General features: G+C 36.8%; 1 pseudogene; it reads right to left on the bottom strand.

Annotated features, from left to right (window-relative positions):
- Nucleotides 1-17,593: 17,593 nt before the first annotated feature.
- On the bottom strand, nt 17,594-18,126 carry LOC129040365 (large ribosomal subunit protein uL16-like; annotated as a pseudogene).
- Between the last annotated feature and the right edge of the window lie 436 nt (nt 18,127-18,562).

The following is an 18,562-nucleotide window of genomic DNA, read 5'->3' as shown; positions in this document are numbered from 1 at the left end:
CACACACACACACACACATACACTCCCCCCAACACACACAAATCTGAAGATAGCATACATTCATGTTAAATATTCCAAATTAAAGAATACTTTGAATGTTTATGAAATGTAGAAAAAATAATATACACATTAAAATATTTAGCTTGTCCATGATTTTCATATTTGATGTTTTGAAAAAGGGAAAGACAATGATAGAGAAGGCAGAATCCATAGATACTGTGAGAGTCGTGGTAAAGTAGGAAGAACATAGCGCATCTGAAATGAAACAAACCAGGGTATCAGTTCCAACTGTGGTTCTTAAGCAATTTTTTATCCTTAAACTGGGAATCACAAAGCCTACCAAATAGGATTATTATGGGAATTAACTGATTCGATTTATAAAAGGTTCCAAGGGCGCTATATTATATGGGTTGAGGCCTCTGGACTCAAACTGAAACATCGGCTTTTCTGGAGCCTTGAGCCTGCCAGCCTTCAAGTAAGAACTACACCATCAACTCTCCTGGGTCTCTAGCTTGCCAACTGCAAATCTTGGGTCTTGTTAGCCTCCGTAATAGCAAGAGTCAATTCCATATATATATGGAATATATAGGATATATATGGAATATATAGGATATATATGGAATATATAGGATATATATGGAATATATAGGAGATATATATATATATATATGGAATATAGGAGATATATCCTATTGGCTGTGTTTCTCTGGAGAACAGACTAATATACATATCTTGGGAGAATGAAAGAGTTTGATGAGGGTCCTCCTAGTGGCATAGTTAATGATAAAACTCACTGTAGATTATTGTCAATATTTGCTGTCTCAACCAATGCCTCCAGATCTCTTAATTGATGTAGCATGCTAAAAGCATACATTTACTAGAAATATTTAGCAATATTTAGAAATCTTAGTCAGCCATTGAATGTTTTCCAAGGTACACAGGCAAACAAATTTCTGATAGCAACACCTATTGCTACTTTTTTCCCTCCCTGACATATCCAGTTGTAACATGATTTCTTTTTCATATTTGCAGCATTATAGTCATAAGGAAATGTTTAATCCATCTCAAAAGTGTTCATTAAAGGCACCGTAGAAGCTAAAACATGTGTTTTTGAAATGCAGTGATTTTTAAAATGTCTCCCCACGCACTCTTTCTGCACACATGGGCATGCACACACTTGCACCATCCATAAAATGTTTAAATGAGAAAAGGAGCGTATTTTATTTGGAACTAAAATAAACTAATCCTATTTTATTGAAAATACTTTAAATTTTACTTGATGAGCTTTTGTCAAAATCTGTGCCACACTTTTTTTTTCCTTAGTTACTGTGGAAATTTTTTTCTGTAGAAAAAAATGTAAGATGCTACCTATGGTTAATTTTTGCACAGTCTTTTGGAATTTTAGTTAACAGATGAGCCACAGTATAAATTTTTTTACTAAAACAGGGCTCCAAAGGCAATATGGATTTGAGAAAACTACTCAACATTTTTATATACGTTTCAGTCAATAATACAATCTTTATTACAAAATATAATTTCAAACATGATAAAAGACAAATTTATAAACTTACTCTTTTTCTCTCCCTTATGTCTAAAGGAAAATAAACATCTTTCCTTGTCCTTGTTAACAGATAATTTTCACACAATGGTAAAATCATGATGCTCACACAGATATAAAAATAAACAGTTGTTTATTGCTATTTAACTCAATTTTTAAAAACAGGCAGATATTATAACTGGTTCAAACAAGAACTCATGAACAGATGCATTTATAGATCAGGAATATTGAAGTAAACGTGCAGATGGGTGCAAAACTGTTTTTCCAGAAGGAGGGGAGGGAAAATTGCAGTCAATTAAACCTCTCTCCAGAAAGGAAAAATTTCATATGCCTGTAGACAATAATTTTGTTTGCATTATTATCAGTTATCTACATTTAACGCAGTGGTAAAATAGCTTCCAAAGAATCAGAACCAGATAACCTGAAGAGGTATTCTCTAGGGCCTAACAATCTGTAGTTTTCCACTGCAGCACATATTTTTCTTTACATTCAAAAATGTAAACCGAGGCTGTGTATGGTGGTGTGTGCCTGCAGTCCCAGCAACTCTGGATGCTGAGGTGGGAAGATGGCTTGAGCTCAGGAGTTCGAGACCAGCCTGGGCAACATAATGAGACCAAATCTCTTAAAAGATAAAAGAAAGCAAACCCTAACCCTGTCTCTACAGCTGTCAATGAGCAAAAATATTAGCATTTAAATGTGTTTTCGTTGTTTGGCCATATACTAACCAAAAGTTTCATAGAGCTTCAGAGGGATAACTTAAAGCCTCACTCCTCCAACATAGCCAGAGAAATATAGCTTTTAAAAGACTCAGATTAATTCTTTTAAAAGACCCCAACTGTTCAAAGTTTATGATGTTGGAGTCAATGAGGCAGACAGGGGTAGTGGATGGAAGCTGGCTGGAGAGAGAAAGAAGGGAGATGTTGGAAAAAAAGAGGAAAAAGGGAGATGTTGATGCCCTCTATCACTTCTCTGCCCATCATTACCTAATCCTATCTCTAAAAAATAAAAATAAATGTGGGCTTTGTTATTTAGCACAATCATATTTATACATGAATCTATTACTTTTATACCCAGTAATCCACTTTTTAAATTGTGGTATTTTAAAATATATGTAACATAATATTTACCATTTCAATTATTGCTAAGTATAAAATTTAGTAAAATTAAGTGCATTAACATTGATAGGTAACCGTTACCCAATCATCCATTTTTTTATTCCATACGTTTCCAGGACCTTTTTCCAGGGGAAAGTGAAATGAAGTAGTAAGAGGAAGAAAACTGCAATACATTTTACATAAAGAAAGCTTCTCCTTGTCAGCAGATATTTTTCAAAACATCAGTCTATCACTAATACATTGCTATTGGTGACATTTCATATGTTCATTAAAATTTGCCTGAAAAATTGGTTTGAAATTGTGAAAAACAATAACAGACCTGGGATCTGAGGCTTGTTTGCAAATTTAAAAATCTATTTGTATAAGGCTGCCTTTCAAAGCATCTCCAATATGTCTTTTTCCAACTAATATAAAAGGGTGGACCCATTGCTAGACAATAGTAATAAATAATTTTTAAAAAAGCTAAGACTACATAACAAAGAGAATATGTGTGGCGGTCTTTGGCTGTAATGGTGTTTCCTGATTACCTCAGTCCAGTCACATTTAGAACCTGTCATCATGCCTGTGGGGTTTCCTGACTATGGTTTTTTCAACATGAATAAATCGTTTTACTGATTCATAGGACCTTTTCTCAGCTTGATTCTCTGTTTCCTGATTGGAGCCCACTGCTCCTGAATCTACCTCCAATCAGAGTCATATAATTCATTAAAAACAACAATAATAATAATAGCTAGCACTAATGACATGCTAGACCGTTAATTCTCCCAATAACCCCATTGCAAACTTATGCATGACAAGATTGAGCCTTTGATTGGTTAAATAATAGGCCCAGTCATAAAACTATTAAGTGGTTGAACTTTAATTGATAGGTAATTCATTCAGGCTTTTATTAAATGTTGGCAGGCAGTCATTGACTAGATGCTAGAGCACAGAGGTAAAAAGATAAGAACTCAGGCCTTACGTGGTACAGTTGTGCTTAGAGTCAACTATGGTTAATCACGTACCTGATGGATCTGAACTGGAAAAATTATGATTTGAGGAACTTATAAGCAGTTTTTACCCTTTCAGGCAAATAATGAAATATCTTTAAGGAAATTCTTTACTTTTTTCTTAAAAGTGACCTTTTGATGATACCCCGTAGACAAGAACTGATAAAGCAACTCCCCATAAATTCTTCTTACAAGTTCTTTTTTTTATTATTATTATTATTATTATTATTATTATACTTTAGGTTTTACGGTACATGTGCTCAATGTGCAGGTAAGTTACATATGTATACATGTGCCATGCTGGTGCGCTGCACCCACTAACTCGTCATCTAGCATTAGGTATATCTCCCAATGCTATCCCTCCCCCCTCCCCCCACCCCACAACAGTCCCCGAAGTGTGATGTTCCCCTTCCTGTGTCCATGTGTTCTCATTGTTCAATTCCCACCTATGAGTGAGAATATGCGGTGTTTGGTTTTTTGTTCTTGCGATAGTTTACTGAGAATGATGATTTCCAGTTTCATCCATGTCCCTACAAAGGACATGAACTCATCATTTTTTATGGCTGCATAGTATTCCATGGTGTATATGTGCCACATTTTCTTAATCCAGTCTATCATTGTTGGACATTTGGGTTGGTTCCAAGTCTTTGCTATTGTGAATAATGCTGCAATAAACATACGTGTGCATGTATCTTTATAGCAGCATGATTTATAGTCCTTTGGGTATATACCCAGCAATGGGATGGCTGGGTCGAATGGAATTTCTAGTTCTAGATTCCTGAGGAATCGCCACACTGACTTCCACAATGGTTGAACTAATTTACAGTCCCACCAACAGTGTAAAAGTGTTCCTATTTCTCCACATCCTCTCCAGCACCTGTTGTTTCCTGACTTTTTAATGATTGCCATTCTAACTGGTGTGAGATGGTATCTCATTGTGGTTTTGATTTGCATTTCTCTGATGGCCAGTGATGGTGAGCATTCTTTCATGTGTTTTTTGGCTGCATAAATGTCTTCTTTTGAGAAGTGTCTGTTCATGTCATTTGCCCACTTTTTGATGGGGTTGTTTGTTTTTTTCTTGTAAATTTGTTGGAGTTCATTGTAGATTCTGGATATTAGCCCTTTGTCAGATGAGTAGGTTGTGAAAATGTTCTCCCATTTTGTAGGTTGCCTGTGCACTCTGATGGTAGTTTCTTTTGCTGTGCAGAAGCTCTTGAGTTTAATTAGATCCCATTTGTCAATTTTGGCTTTTGTTGCCATTGCTTTTGGTGTTTTAGACATGAAGTCCTTGCCCATGCCTATGTCCTGAATGGTAATGCCTAGGTTTTCTTCTAGGGTTTTTATGGTTTTAGGTCTAACATTTAAGTCTTTAATCCATCTTGAATTGATTTTTGTATAAGGTGTAAGGAAGGGATCCAGTTTCAGCTTTCTACATATGGCTAGCCAGTTATATTTCTTCCAAAATCTAGGCTCTGAGTATTTACAGTATGAATTCAGCTGTCAGTGTCAGAAGCAGCAGAGAGCAATTGATTTTAAAATTACAAAAACATGAATAAAAATATTAGGTCATATCTATCCAATCTCTAAGCAGTTTTACAGAGAATGATAACTATAAAGGAATTAACATCAAGGGCATTTGTTCCCTGAGTCTTTCAAGGAGTTTACAGTCTGCTCAGGGAAAAAACAATAAACATTTTCAAAACAAACTTAAATAAATAATTGTCATGAAATAAGCAAATGAAAGAAACCTAAATAAATTATTGTCATGAAATATGCAAATGAAAGAAACATGTAAAAATCTATGATTATTTTCCCTCAGGAACACCCAAAATCTGATGGTACCTCTGCAGATATTCCCATTCTAACTTTGTAGAAGAAGCAATGTTCCTTATTCCCCATAGTACAACTAAAATTTAGCTCCAAAATTTAACCAAGTTTTACTGAAGGCCTGGGAATACTCAAATGTATGGGATAGAATCAGCAACCCCTCCTGAAGTTTTAGACCCCGTGGGACAAACCCTATTTGCAAAGTCCATATCTATTGCTGGTGGGCTTCAAGAGATGGAAGGTTAGTTTTCACCCATGTGAATCTGCAGTCATTTCTACACCTTACCATCTACGCCCAACAGCCCTTGGACCAAGAGAGGAATAAACATTTTCCAATCAGAGGCCAATTCCTTGGATGACTGAGTGTAAGTCTATCCTTTTTCTTCCAGGAAGTGTGCTCTTAACAGCAAGAACTAATCAAGACATTCACAATAGTTCACATTGAACATCCAAAACCCAGGTTATTCAGCCTTTAATAACACTATTCTTAGGACAAAAACCACTTACTCTGAGTAGCCTTTCTCCAAATTTAGTCCAATTCCTTGTTGGAAACTTCACTGTGTTATGAGTAGAAGAGAAGGTCAGTTTTGTGTGTCCAACCTTTTATTGATTTAGACGAATATAGCCTTTCAGGAACTTCTTGGGCAAAAACACATAGATGTCTCAAGAACAAATAATGATCTTCAGTTACAGATTGATCTAAATTCAAATTTTAGTACAAAAGATTTTCTCAATATTGAGAGCACACGCAATTTGCATTTATACGTGGATTCAAAGCATCTGATTTTAAACCAACTTATCAATGATCAGAACTTGTAAGAGTCTTTAATTCATCTTCATTGTTGGAGGCTGCCTTGTAAACTAAATTGAATACATAGGTGTTTGCTTCTTCAAATCCTGAAGAGTCAGAGCTCTTCTGCAAATGGCACCTTTATTGTCTTCATTTTAGCTGTTTCCTCTCTCTTATTTTTTTATTTTTGTCATGTCTGTTTGTTATCTCTCCAGTAATCAATTGTGCCTTCCATGTTCTATAAGCTAATCAAGAAATATGATTTGGTAGATTACACAAATGGATTGCTTTGTGCAAGGTAGAAAGCAGGAATTTGCCACCTCCCTTAATAGATTTTTCAGAGAATTTATCCACAGAAGAGCATTTATTTTCGGTGGCTTAATCTTCTTAAGGGTACCATCAACATTCTCAATAATTACCATACTTTAGTTCACTTGTTTGATTGCCTTTTGTACACCTTGAGGAAGAACAATACAGCCTGTTTTCTATTGTGTTTTCCTAGAGCAATTCTGTATCTGTAGACTAGGCTCCCAAATATCTTCTTGAATATAAAGGACTCTATTCTTCCATTCAATGTGAAAAATTTGTACAAATAACTACCCATACATGTCACTCGAATGTGAGGAATAAATAGCTCCCTTAAAATATCAAACACATCATTTAAACTTACTCCCATCAATCATTTTAAATCTGTTATCACACTTCAAACATTTGAATTGGAAAATTTCAGTCATAGTATTATAAAATATTAAAGTCCACAAATTTCCAGAAAACTTGACATATTTTTCTAAAAGTTTTAATTATGACAGAATTTATACCTTTTTAATTGGACTTGAAAATGACTCAGTAGACACCTTATCCCATTTGTGAATTTGTAATCCTGTCGCAAGAGACAATTGAATTGTGCCCTGAAGAGATATATGGTCAGACACAATTGTATACATTTTTAACATGTTGACAATATTATTCTAAATTATCATGCATTTATCTATATTCCACATACTTTTATTTTAGTCAATATGTAATTCAGTACTTATATTTCAAGGATACAAAATTTGATGATATTTTTCTATTTAATTGTTTAAATAAGTCTGATTAGGTTTATATTTATATTAGAAAGCATATGTTTGAATAATAAAGCAAATATTATGTTTAATTTTTAATTGTAGGAAGTCATTTATAGCCACTAAAGGTTGTTGCAATTTGTCTAAATAGCTATATTACTTTTGGCTGTTTTAACTTTCTTTCTTTCTTTTTTTTTTTTTTTTTTGAGATGGAGTCTCTCTCTGTCGCCCAGGCTGGATTGCAGTGGCGCGATCTCGGCTCACTGCAGGCTCTGCCCTGGGTTCACGCCATTCTCCTGCCTCAGCCTCCTGAGTAGCTGGGACTACAGGCGCCCACCACCTCTCCCGGCTAATTTTTTTGTATTTTTTTACTAGAGACAGGGTTTCACCGTGTTAGCCAGGATGGCCTCAATCTCCTGACCTCATGATCCATCCACCTCGGCCTCCCAAAGTGCTTGGATTACAGGCGTGAGGCACCGCGCCCGGCCTTAACTTTCATTTTAAATCAATTTGTAACATCTGCCTGGTTTCTCAATACCATGAGTAAAATAAACACTTTATTTAACATATTGTTCATGCTTATATCTGCATGAGAGTCATAATTTTACCTTTTATCTGAAAATTATTTCAAACAGAATTTTCCAAACCAAGATTATTGTCATAAATTGTATTACCCAGAAGCAGATGCTGAGGTGGAGACTGGAGTATAAGAAGTTTCTTAGAGAGCAATAACTCTCTAAGTAATAGAGAGTAATAGAAAGAGAAAGAGAGGAAGCAGAACTGGGCTGCAGAACGAGTGGAATTGCAAAGCAGTCCTGACATTGCCTCTGTCAGGCCAGTGGTAGCCCATTAAAGAGTTCCGTGCTAGCCATCTACTTCTCCTGCCTTAGTCATGCAATGCGGGCTTCCCAGAGAAGGCTGTGACCTCATTCAAGGAAGCTCCCTACCCCTAAGACAAATCCTGCATTCTCCTTCTTTCTCTTTCACACGTATAAATTTGCCTAAAGGATACCTGCAAGCCATCACATAACCTTTGACTTGCACTTTTTGTGTGTTTCACAAAGCTGAGTGAACTAGCACAGGAGTTAGCAGGAGTCCTCCTGGAAACTATTTCTACATGGGACTGCTAGGCCAGCAGTAACACAACTGCACTTGGAAATGACTGTAAAGCACATAAACACGAGCCCCTAATTCCACGCTCAGTGTATCGCCTTAGACAGATTCCGGAAATGCTTGTAGCCTCTGCCAAACCACAGGCACTAGGGAGTGTTAAATAGGAGAAGCAATGTGACTTATCCAATGGCAGTTTCTTAAAAAATCTTACATTTGCCAAAGTCACAAAAGCGTATATCCATATGAACACATGGCAAGGGCTCCGAAGGAGCTTACCCTGAAACTGAAGCATCATTTTCTTCATAGCAAATCTATTTTTAAGTATATGTATGAGTTCAGTGTCACAGGGGAGTACAGAAGATAGAGTGACTAAATACCAGGAAAACTTTACCAAGGAGATGATATTTGCTCTTGCTAGGAAAAGAGGAGGCAGCAGGTAGAGAGAAAATACTAGACTTACAGATCAACAGGAAATACATAAAATGAGTGTAGCTTTAAAGACCTGGTTTGGATAAACATTCTAAATTTGAATGCTTATCTCAATCTCTAGATGTTTTCTGAAAACCAACTACATTTAGAAAATAGGAATGTAAATATTCTGAGAATAGATTCTTTCCTCTGTGAACTTTTGCCTGAAGAACAAACTTGCCTTGCTTCCCAGTAGGTATAAAACAAGAATCTGGGCTAGACTTCTCTTAAAGGAGACATAACAAGCTATCAATAATATTCCATTTGTAATATTGATCAAATAAAACAGTGTATCTCTTTAATTCCTCTCCCAGACTCTCATTCCTTTACTGTTGTTTTTTCTTTACTTCTCATTCTCCCTTTTTTTTCCCTTCATTTTTAATGCACCCCATTAAATAAAAATTCCAATTCTCCTCCCTTCCCACCCTTTCCTAATATGGCCTCTGGAAAACCTCCTTTAATAAAGAAACTCCTATATGTCCTTTATGTCTTCCTGCCATAGCTTTGCCTTAATTGAGATCTGCTTCTTTTTCCTATTGAGAAAGATTTTTTTTTAGCTCCTAAATTTAGGGCAACTGTACAGTTTATCATTCTAACTGGAAAATTTCAAAGAGTGAAAAGCGGGGTGTTGGGGGGCAGTCTGTTTATCATAAGGCTGGGATCACAGGCATAAAACTGAACTGCCTGGGACAAGCCAAGATGTCTGTTAATCTACCTTAACCACAAACATGGAATTACAGTTGGGTCAGAAAAAAAAGAAGTGAAGTTTCTTAATCTCCATCGTCACTTCCAAAATATTTTTTCACTATTATTTGACAGTTCATCACCCAGATAACTGTATTGCCAGCCTAGAACAGGGGTCAGCAAGCTATAGCCTGCAGGCCACGCCTGTTTTTACAAATAAATTTTTATCTGAATACAGCCACAGTCTTCATTTGCATATTGTCTGGCTGCTTTTAGCTACAGTGGCAGAGTTGAGTGATTGCAACAGAGCAGAATGGCTCCATAAAGCCGAAAAGATTTACCGTACAGTCCTGTAAACAAAAGTTTGCTGATCCCTGGAATCCACTGTAAGTGGGGGTCTGAGCAGGTATGTGTCTATTGCTCTTACTCATCATGTATATCAAAACAACACATCAAGCACAGAGTAGATGCTCAGTATTTGTTTTATAAATAAATAAAATGTAAAATAAAGCTACAATAACTAATATGCATGAACAGACTCATCTATTGAACAGAAAACACAAAGTCTCCTTGATAGTTACCAGTATTTAGCATAGGTATTTAGTATTTAGTAAATTTTCTACAAAAGAAAAAAAATGGCTTACAAAGTAAATAAACTTGAAAAAAAATTAAACTGTTTGGAAAAATTATATATTTACCTTAGCTATTTTGTGTGCAGAAAAAATGTTTTCTAGTTAGATTGGAAACATCTGCCAACCACACTGATGCTCTCCTCTTTGAACTGCGGAAGTAACTCTGACCCCCTGCTCTGGCTTGAGCTCCTCCCTGTTCCACACACTCGGCTCTCACTCCACTCATTTTGTTTTCTTCTTTCTCCAGGATCTTCCATCTCTACCCCTTCTAACTCTTACTCAAGAGTCAATGGTTACATACAACGGCTCTTCAGTCAAATTTCCTGGGTCTGATCCTGGCTCTAACTCTAGCTAGTTAATCTTGGGTAAGTTTTTAACCTTTCTGTGCTTTACTAGGCTTGTCTTAAAAATAAGGAGAGTTATCTCATAGATGCCTCATAAATTGTTTGTGAGAAGTAAACACAACACTTCATATAAAGTGCACGAACACTAACACATAATTAGCACTTGATTTTTTTTAAAAAATCGTAAAAAATAAAATTATATTTAAGGCTAACCTATCTTTAAAAATCCAAATGGTGTGTGACTCTATATCCCTCTTTATATGCCCTTCCCTTCTCAGACAAGTTCTTTGAAAGAGTAGTCCTAATAAATTCCAATGCTCCTTTTTACCTCCATCCTTCCAACAAACTGCTCTTCTCTCAAGGGCCCCTGATGACCTAATCTCCAACATCAAGGAAAATGTTTCACTGCACATTTTTAAATAAACTGCTGCATTTTCCTGTTAGCTACTAGATCCTTTTGAAATTCTCTTCTCTCTTACCATCTGTGAAAACAATTTCTTTTGGTGATATACTGAACTATCTGATTAGTCTTGGTCTCCTCTGTGAGCCCTTTTGCCTCTGTTAAAAGATGGTGAGTCTCCAAAGTTCTATGTAAGTTCTCCTCTCTTATAATTCTATTCCCTCTCACTGGAAGGTTAGATGAATGCCTCTGACTGTATCTACATCAGAGGATGTGTCTTTCGATCTCTGGAGTCACATGTGCAAATGATTCTGTACATATCTAATTGCTTACATCACAGATCTTTCACAACCATCATATCCAAAACTGCACACATCATCTTTTACCTCCACCCATTATTGCATACTTTCATTAATGGTCTCACTAGCTACCTAACTGGTCAAGCCAGAAATCCTGTGGTCCTATGGCTCCTTCAGTGCTACTGAAGGAATTCTGTCTAGAATGAGAAAACTGTGTATTTTGAAGGGAGAACAATCTGGCTTAAATACAGCTCTTGGACTATTTAACTGGTATTCTTTGGCATGTGAAAAACATTATTTGATCTTCAAGTTCCTCTTCTATAAAAATGGGGCAGCAGCCAGGTGCGGTGGCTCATGCCTGTAATCCCAGCTCTTTGGGAGGCTGAAGCGGGTAGATTACTTGAGGTCAGGAGTTCAAAACCAGCCTGGCCAGCATGGTGAAACCCCATCTCTACTAAAAATAGAAAATTAGCTGGGCGTGGTGACACTATGATGTAGTCCCAGCTATGCAGGAGGCTGAGTCAGGAGAATCGCTTGAACCCAGGAGGCAGAGGTTGCAGTGAGCCGAGATTGTGCCATTGCACTTCAGCCTGGGCAACAAGAGTGAAACTCCGTCTCAAAAAAAAAAAAAAAAAAGTGGGGCAGCAGTACTAAATTCACAGATTTGTGGGGGGAGATTTAATGGTAATCTGCCACCACATGAATGCTCCCCTCCCTCAATTGCAGAAGAAACTGCACCTCTGCTCTGGCTTGGGCTCCTTCCTGTGCCAAATATTCAGGCTCTAACTCCATCCATTTTGTCTATATAATATATAAAAGCACTTAACATGAAACCCATAGTAGACTTTCAAAAAATACTAATTTGCCCTGCCTGTCTTCATTGACCACACATCCAGTTCATCACTTTCTCTGTCTTCTTTCTATATGGTTTTCAACCCCATTTTTTCTTTTCCATTCCTAGTGCCACTACCTTAGAGCCACCCTTCATTGTTGCTCACTTGAATCAGCAACACCTTCAGCTAGTCTCCTAGCTTCCAGTGTAAACATCCCCTAAATCATCCTTTACCTTTAGAATGTGCTTTTTGAAAATTTTGAAATCGTACTTATATCTCCTTTCTTTCTTTCCCTTTATACCAAAATTCCTTGAATGAGTTGTGTCTGTGCCCACTTTGCCCACTCCCATATGCTCTTAAATCTTCTAATCGATTTTTCATAAAACATGCTTCTATTAAATTCACCATCATACTTTACACTGCACTATCTAGCCTGTATTCTCAGTCCATTTTATTTTCACTGACCTGTCAACATTATTGAACTCATTAGCTGACTTTCTGCCCCTTGAAATATTATTTTTTTCTCTCGACGTTTAAAATATAACATTATCTGGGTTTTTCTCTCTCTCTCTGGACTCTTTCTCAGCCTCCTTGATGTTTTATCTTCATTACCTGATCTCTAAATATGGAAACCTTCTAGGACTTTTTCCTTCAGGATATTCTCCCCATGTCAATATTTAATCTTTACGGGATTTCATCTAATCTCATAGTATGGTATAATATCCCATCTATATGCTGAAGATCCCTGCATTAATACATTCATGCTGATCCTGTCTCCAAAATTCAGACTCATATAACCAACTGCCTTATCTATATCTCTGCTTGGATGCCCAATACTAATAATCACCTCAAGTTTAAGTATCCAAAGCTGAACTACTAATAACTCTCCACCACCATCGCCAACACAAAACTGTCGTTCACAGTCTTCCTATCTCAATAAATGGCAACTCTAGGAAGGCGTATTAGCAGAAAGTGGAGGTTACAATGTAGATGTAGTTAATAATTAACCTGTGTTAACTAATTATAACCCTAGTTAAAACCAGTGATCTGTCAGGTGCAGTGGCTCACACCTGTACTCCCAGCACTTTGGGAGGCCAAGGTGGGAGGATCACCTGAGCCCGGGAGTTTGAGACCAGCCTGGGCAACATGGCAAAACCCTGTCGTTTCACCATTAAAGATTTTGGATTTGATTAGTAGTATTTAATTTTAATTTAATCCATTAAAGATATGGATTAGATTAGTAGTATTTAATTTTCCTTATTAGCTTGAATTCAATGAATCCCTGTCTTAATTTTGCTTCTTTAGGTGGAGGGAAGCCTATATATTAATATACTAATTAATTGGAAGTATAATCCTAGGGCACCAAAAGTGAGAGAAAAAGAAACTGAGGCAAAGAAGATTGAAAAAAATGCAAGGGGATATATTATCTATCGCTATCTGACAAGCCTTAAAATGACATGTCCGGAAAACTTGTGTAATGAAACAGTCCATTGGCAGGAAAAATAAGAAATTTATCTGCTGTCTCTTTTGTGTTTCTTACCAACTATTGGTCAAAATTTGCCCTGGTCCTCTTTGTTGTGTCCTGGTCCCTATGGCAGCCTCTGGTGAAGTGAGATCCCAAATTCTGCAGTGGTAGCTGCAGTGGGGATAGTAATACAGAGTCTGAAAGCTAGGCAAGTCCAGGAAGCTCTGAGGAGACATGTGGACAGTGTTTAACAAACCCCCATATAACTCCATCAGCAGATTTAATAGTAAATGCCTCCTAAACACCAATGGAATTTATTTCTCCTCTCAGCAAGAACTCACATCTATGCTTCAATACTTTCAAGTATTTTTTTAATTAGAAGAAAATAGTAATTTAGAAGTACTATCTGGCCAGGCACGGTGACTCACACCCATAACCCCAGCAGTCTTGGAGGCCCAGGCAGGAGGCTTGTTAGAGGCCACGAGTTGGAGATCAGTCTGTACAACATAGGGAGACCACATCTGTACAAAAAATTGTTTAAAAATTATCTGGGCACGGTGGTGCACACCTGTGGCCCCAGTGTACTCTAGAGTACACTGTGTACTCTAGATGAGGTGGAAGAGTCACTTGAGCCCAGGAGGTCAAGACTGCAGTGAGCCGTGATAACGCCACTACACTCCAGCACAGGTGACAGACTGAGACCCTATCTCAAAAAAAGAAAAGAAAAGAAAAGAAAATCAATACTATCTGATAGCTGTTATTTTTAAAATGAATATCAACTTACATGTTGCTTACAATTGTAGAATAGCTTGAAAATACATAGGCATTTGGGACTATTAGTTCATTGTTTTATGAATATTCACAGTTAGAGTTTCTCACTCATTTCCTAAATTATTTCTCAAATTAGAAATAACCTGATACTACATTTTATTCTAACCTTACTTTTCAATCTCTTTGATGTTTAGAATGTTGATGGCTAAGGCAAATTTCATGACTTTTTAATATCTAATCATAAAATTTTTCTTCATAAAGTTTCAGTTTGAACTCCTGTACCAAGGATTTTTTACCATTTCCGTTTTTACTATTTTTGGACCCAGCTGACTAGAATAATATTTGTATGTGAATTAGCTGTGAAGTCTACACAGATTTACAAATAAAATATCGTTGTTAGAAAACTTGGCCGGGCGCGGTGGCTCACGCCTGTAATCCCAGCACTTTGGGAGGCCGAGACGGGCGGATCATGAAGTCAGGAGATCGAGAGCATCCTGGCTAACATGGTGAAACCCCGTGTCTACTAAAAATACAATAAATTAGCCAGGCATGGTGGCGGGTGCCTGTAGTCCCAGCTACACCGGAGGCTGAGGCAGGAGAATGGTGTGAACCCGGGGGGCGGAGCTTGCAGTGACCTGAGATAGCGCCACTGCACTCCAGCCTGGGTGACAGAGCGAGACTCAGTCACAAAAAAAAAAAAAAGAAAAACTTATTTTGGCACTAAATTTTATGGCAGGCTACTACTGAATGGTAATGTTACTTGTTTGAAAGCTACCTCAAGAATAAATTAGTCTACCTATTTAAAACCCCACCTTTGACACAATCTGGTGTTAACTAAATGAGTAATTCTAAATTCTGGAATAGATTATCAATATTAAAAAGTCTACAGTTTATTTTACATACAAATAATTGAGTTATTTTAAGAAAAGTACAAAAATAAATATTAATATCTATTTAAATTATACTGACAGGAAAAATTTTGATATTTTTTAAGTGATTGTAATATTAGTTCAATAAATATCATCCATTAGGCCCAAAGGTTTGAAATAGTGCTTATAATATGAAGAACTTTCTTTACAAAATTCTTAATTTTCACCTCCATTTAACATGTTCTGTAACATTCTCTTTCTTGATATGAAGGCTGGTTACAGAACTCCTCCTTGTTTTACACAGTAAATGTGGAACTAGGTGTGAATATAAATTTGTTTAAATTAATAATTGCCATTCAATAGCCTTCTGAGTTCATTTCCATCAGATTTATTTAAAATCGTTTTTAGAGTACAGTAATAGTGAGAGTTGAGTTTCACATATAACGTTCATGAGGGAACAAAATGTTCTCAAACACAAATTTTGAAAGCAGTCTTACAGTGTCTTGTATTGGCTAGATCATGCAGATAAATCTTTATGAGTGTATCACTTTGATAGGAAAATACATTCAATTATTACTAATAACTTCTTCATATATAAAAGACAATATTTTATTTGCTTTTCCTAAACCAAACTGGTGCATGCCATACTTGGTCATAGTAAATAAAAGAAAAGATAATATCAACATCTTTCTTCTAGTGAGCAGAATTCAGGAAAGTTCTCAACATGAATACATTGTGGTCAGGTTTATAGACAGGTTTATTAGGCAGTAGGTTTAAAGAATATTCATGTACTATTAATACCAAGTGGTGATAAGCAGTGATAAAATAGCTTACACTACCCAGTTCTGTTATAGAAACAAAAAAGGCAAATTTTATTACTTCCAAAAGTGTACCTCTTTTTTTTGAAACAGAGTTTTGCTCTTTTTGCCCCGGCTGGAGTGCAATGGTGCAATCTCAGCTCACTGCAACCTCCACCTCCTGGGTTCAAGAGATTCTCCTACCTTAGCCTCCTAAGTAGCTGGGAGCTACCACTATGCCCGGCTAATTTTTTGTATTTTTAGTAGAGATGGGGATTCGCCATGTTAGTCAGCTGGTCTCGAACTCTAGACCTCAGGCGATCCACCTGCCTCAGCCTCCTAAGGTGCTGGGGTTACAGGTGTGAGCCACCTTACCCGGCCAAGTGAATCTCTTTTTATAAACCATTGTTTTAAGGTAGTCTCTTGTTTGATGTTTCAAAGTAATTCATCTATTTTAGTGGCAGTAACTCATTAGCCCTATCGACCTACAAAGATTTCTGGTAATATAACATCAAAATAGTAAGAATAGTGTTGTTGACATTAGGCTAAGTACACAAATAAAAAATAAAAGATTAATTTAGTATTGCAAAAATTTGAATCTATAACGCAAGAGATCCTAGTGACTCTAACTAGCAATTGAACCAGCTGTAGGCAATTAATGCCAGATTCAAACTAAAGAGTAAAGACAAATTACAAACAGTTCGGAGAAGGCTTTTTATAGACCACTAGGTGCCACTGTTTTGTGAAAAACTTATTAAATGATATAATGGAACTCTAACTTATATTCCTTTTTTAAAAAATCACATCTTGAATTGGGATGTTGCTATATCATAGTTCTAAAGTGAGTAAATTTCTTTGTCTCTGGGATTAGTTAAACTTACAGCAAAATGAAAGTAATATAGTATTTGAAATAAGTTATAAAGCCCAAAATTTATCATTATCAATGTAAATTTTTGGCTGTTAAACCTGAGCCATCATTGATCTGGAAACAGTGATTTTGAACTGAAAGCTTAAGTGGTTTGACTGTATGTAATAAGAGGGCTGCATAAGCATATTTAAACTGTGCCATATTGCTTGGGCCCAAAATACTTTCTTTGAAAAAGAAACATGATTGCTTACAGAAATTTAGGAACGGCACCACCCATAAGGTAGCGTGAGAAGATTTCTTGAAGGCAGCTGTCTTTAATCCATCAACTGGCATTGATCTCAAATTAGATATAAATGAGTCCACATCAAAACTACAGAGGAGGAGATCATCTTCAGAAGTAACCAACCTATTGATATTAAAATACAGAAGACCCTTTTCTTTTAAATATGCTGCATTTTAAAGGACGATTCTACTTATTTTCCAAAATGAACCTAAGCAAAATCATTAATACAATCCTTTAGTGTCAGGCAGAGATACAGTATTTTTTTCAGCACTTATGGAAGTTTGGTGGAAAGATGTAATAGATGAGTATTTATTCTTTATTTTTCTTTCTCTCTTTTTTTTTCTTTTTTGGCCAGTAAACAGAATTTATTAGTAAGCATAAGTCAGATCGGCATGGCCCAAGGAGACAGTGCTGCCAAAAGCCTTCATGAGTGCAGAACCTGCCACTTGTCCAAAGGGCTGTGATTGGGAATTTACTTGACCCCACAACCATCAAGGATGAGATGCTTCTCAGCCACTTTGTCTTCAAATTTGTCAGCATTAAACTTGGTGAAGCCCCACTTCTTGGAGATATGGATCTTCTGCCATCCAGGGAACTTGAACTCAACCCTGCCTAAGGCTTCAATCACATGGTCCTTGTTCTGAAGCTTAGTGAGGATAAACATGATGACTTGACCAATGTGGACCCTGGCCACAGTACCCTGGGGTTTTCCAAAGGCCCCTCACATACCCGTCTGGAGCCTTTCAGCCCCAGCACAGGACAACATCTTGTTGATGCAGATGACATGGACGCGATGGAGCTACACTCAGATGTGAAAGCCATCTCTGCCCCAACTTTTCACCATGTACTTATTGGCACAAATACGGCAGCCTCCAGGGCTTCAGAAGACAGCAGCTCATATTCATCAGACACCATGTGGCCACAGAGTGGGAACTCATCCACTTTTGCCTTCTTTCGACCCAAAGATATGGATCTCAGCAGACACGAGACTTTGGGTACGGCTGTTTTTTACAATACCAATAACAAGGAGCAGGATAGTGACCCCTGGTGACACAGGAACTTCGCCAGTGCGTGGAAGAGACACTGCACTCCTGTACTTTTCAACTAACGCTAATATCTAAATGTTTATAAAGTATTCCTTTGAATAGACTAATGGCTTTCCAAATCTAACCAAAGTAACTAAAGCAACTAATGTTGACTAACAAGCTATCATCTTTTTATTAGACAAATGATGTCTAATGAGCTATCATCTGATTAATTTTTTAGATACTCAAGATAATATACTGTTGTAACACAGGATACTCTATTAGTTATCTATTGCTGTATAACATATCTCAAAATCTAGCAGCATAGAAATAACAAACATTTATAATTATCTCACAGTTTCTGAGAA

This window comes from Pongo pygmaeus, chromosome 6 (assembly GCF_028885625.2).
Source record: "Pongo pygmaeus isolate AG05252 chromosome 6, NHGRI_mPonPyg2-v2.0_pri, whole genome shotgun sequence".
NCBI lineage: Eukaryota > Metazoa > Chordata > Mammalia > Primates > Hominidae > Pongo > Pongo pygmaeus.
Note: the sequence above shows the minus strand (reverse complement) of the source record. Positions and strands in the feature narration are given on the sequence as shown.